Genomic DNA, 3,951 nt, shown 5'->3' on the forward strand with positions numbered 1-3,951 from the left:
GGTTAGAATGGAATGAAAGACAGAGGAACAAATAGCAAAAAATCTTAAGGAGAAAAAACATTCTCTGTACGTGGAATTCTTCTCTTTTTATAGGGAAAAAGAAACCCTTTAGAGAGAGGAAACATCCTTTTGGCATTATAGCGAAAAACAATAGGTGGGCTTAAGCATTTCTCCCAAGGAGAAAGCTTTTTAGGAATGATAGGTGGTCATTTATAAAAACCCTTAAAAAATTTCTAATAAGAGAACAAAATGGACCTTTCATGATAGCATTAGCTTCCCCATTCTATGTGTAGTGATCAAGATCCTTTCTCAAATAATTAAATCCATGACCACCTATTTTTTATCATATATTATGCATATTGATGCGGGGAGATATCTTCTACTTATAAATTTATTGAAAATAATAATGATTATGTTACGTGCCCAACAATGAGTTTTTCTTATACTATGCTTATTGAAAATAATCACATGTTGGGGTTGGGGCCTGTATCTCGGTGGTTGAGGCACCTTGAGGTTGCTCTATCCCAGATTACCTACCAAAAAAATCATATATTATGCATATTGAAGAATTAATTTTGTAACCCTCCTTTTTGCCCCCTTTCCTCTGCCCGTCACAATTTTGTTAACCCTCCTGTTTGCCCTTCTTTGCAGGCAGGACGAGTCATAATGGAATCCGAGTCGTCTTGGCATAAGGAAATAAGGTTCTTTCTCCCTCAAGTATACATATGACAAGTGTGTGGGATACCTTTAGATTAATCTCTTTCACTTACTCACTGTATGTGTATACATGTGAATTGAGTGCTCTCTCTACTAGTAAAGGCAGTACGAGCCATTGCTTCTCTCTCTCTCCCCGCGCGAATGCCTGTTCTTTTTTTTTTTCCCCTCGTGTTTTGTTTACACCGTATGTGATTTGAGGGGGTCAGTGATGGAGAATTTGGTATAGCGGGTTTAGGGAAATCAGTGGCGAGAGGTATCCTCTTCGAGTTCTACGCTTTTTTCCACCCAAATTTAGGTGTGAAAGATTTTCGTTTCAGTAGGGTGATGATTAATATTCGCACTACCTTTTTTTAAATTTTTATGGGTTAGCTTGAACCTCCATCTCAAGGTTGAAAACCAAAGCCTTAACCAAATTGAGCTAAAGTCTCAAACCCCCTACATTTGCACTATTTTGATTTCTCTATCCCAAAAGACTACCGGAAAAGTAGTTGATAAAGCATGGTACAGACCGAGTGATCCAATCCATTCATCTCTATGTGGGACCCTCACCTTAATAAGGGCATTCTAAGTTAATCTTGTTTGCAATATAAAGCGATGGAAAACAATACGAATGGCCTCTTTTTCAGGTTCATCCCAAACATGGCTCCAAATCTCGACATGTGAACCAAAGTAGGGTTATGTTTTGTAATTTCACCAAAAAGAGAAGTATTATTGTTATACGGGATTTGCTAGCCACCTTCACGGAAAGCCATTTCACGCCCGTCCTTTGCATGTGATGAATAAGACAAAATCTGTCAAAAGTCAACATAGATGCCTGTCATTAGAGGTGTAAACGCATCGAAGTCGAAGCGGATATGGCTATATCTGAATTCGATTACAGTATACACTATCCAAATTCGGATTCGAATTCGACAGATATTTAATATCTATTACCAAATTCGATTCCGGCGGATATTGTTCGAATTCGGATATTATCTGTATCCGTTTATCCGGTAAATTTGAACATTTTATTGCAGCACTTTATCTTTCTTCTCCTTATTACTCCATTTCCTACGCAAAACACTTAGTTTTTTTTTTTTTTTTTTTTTTTTTCTAAAAAAGAAAATTCACTTTCCTTTTAGAAACAAAAGATAGTGTGTCATTACTAAAAATAAATATTAATGATATTATTAATAATAAATACAAAGGATGTACTTCTCGGATTCGGATGTTAACATATCAGATATACCATTTATCAGATTTGCATACGCTAAGAGTAGAGCCGGATATCTCATAAACGGATTCGGATAATATCCGCTTGAAACAGATTCATATAATATCTGCTTAAAACAGATTCGGATGCGAACGGTAATCAAATTTTCAAATATCCATTTACACCCCTACCTGTCATCACATGTGAAGGATGAGCGCGAAATGGCTTTCCACAAAGGTAGCTAGCAACTCCCTTTTATTGAAGATATGATTATTGACGTCTGTCCATTTTCCCTCCACTTTTGGATGGTTTAGCACAATCTTATGGACCTGATTTTTGGTACACACCATATCTATATAAAGCCCTTCCAAATGAATGCTTTGGATTAGACCCGGCAAAATGGGACCCGTACCCGCGGGTACACCCGGTCTGCAGGGGTACGGGTACCAATTTCAATACCCGCGAAAAAAAGTACCCGCACCCAACCCGTACCCGTGACCCGCAGGTGGGTCTGGGTCGGGCGTTGGTGCCCGCGGGTTACCCGCCATTCGATTTTTAACTTTTTATTCTTAAGGCCTACACACTAAACACTAAAAAATAGACTATGTGGGTGGGCCAACAAAACAAGTCAAAGCAATCAGACCATGTAACTGGTATCTTTGGTTGTACCAAAACGAACATTCGTTAAAGTAGATGAAAATTTGTATGATGAATGGGTGTATAAACATGTACTCATCATCCCATCCTTGATTTTTGATCCAACAGCAGCTGACTTGTTAAGAAGCTGCTGTTGGATTAAATATCAAGGCTTGTACATCCATCGTACCACATTTATGTCTTCATACACCCATTCATCATATAATTTCTTTTCGTAAATATATATATAATTTCTTCTTTAAATTTGCCGGATTACCCCCGGGTATACCCGTACCCGCTCGGGTGGGCTCCGGGTTCATGAAAGGCTACCCGTACCTGCGCCGGTATTTCTTACCCGTACCCGCACGGGTTACCCGTTTGCCGGGTCTACTTTGGATCACCCCAGCAAATACCTATACATAGATGCATTAATATGATAATAATTATTAGAGTTATATGGTAGACGTCATGCCACCCCAATGTAAAGTTTATTTAAAACCTTATCAATGTAAAGTTTATTCACTAACAAAAACCGTAAAAATTTAAATCTCTTTGTAGCTATTAAATATATTGTATATATACATGTATATACATGTATTACGTACTATACTATATGGAAAAATTGGGTGGCCCCACATTTATTTAAAACTTAATAAATTTAAAGTTTCCTTTAACTATTGATTACCTTATAAATGCAAATTTCTTTTTAGCTATGGAATATCATGTATACACTTTATACATTGCATACTCTCTGGGAAAAGTTGGGTAACCTAGGTTATTTAAAACCTTATAAATATAAAGTTTCTTTTAACTATTAATTACCTTGTAAATATAAATTGTCTATACATCTATTTAATATGTTATACAATTATATTGTAGTGAAAACTAAATCCACATCCTAGTTTAGCCAACGCATGCACTTGACCATAGTCTATCTTATTTAGAAGTATATAATCTACAAGCATATTGTAAATAGAAAGACACATGCGATTTTTCATACGTTTTTCTCAAGCTCTTCCTATTAGCCGACCCCAACTAGTTTGGGACAAAGCCTAGTTGAGTTGAGTTTTCTCAAGCTCTTCCTAAACATTTCCCAAAATTTTCAAACATTTGCTTCTGAATTATTCCTGAATCAAAACGTCGTAACTATGACCTACACCCATGACATTTCCTAAAATTTTCATAAAGATTTCAAGCCTTCCTTGTCCCTACCATTTTCTAGCAATAATTAGAGAATGTCTAGGTTGTTGCCAGCATTAATCTGTCACCAAAATATAGGGTTTTAAATTTGCATTACCTGATACAGTAGAAATGATCAATCAGCACATCCCCTTGCAAACATGGGTGAAGATGCACATGTGTGTGTGTGTGTGCAAGAAAGAAAGTTCCATAACTGCAAATGGGAG

Source organism: Tasmannia lanceolata, unplaced genomic scaffold, assembly GCF_043159265.1.
Source record: "Tasmannia lanceolata isolate RefF3 unplaced genomic scaffold, GAP_Taslan_0.1 ptg000002l, whole genome shotgun sequence".
NCBI classification, from domain to species: Eukaryota; Viridiplantae; Streptophyta; class Magnoliopsida; order Canellales; family Winteraceae; genus Tasmannia; species Tasmannia lanceolata.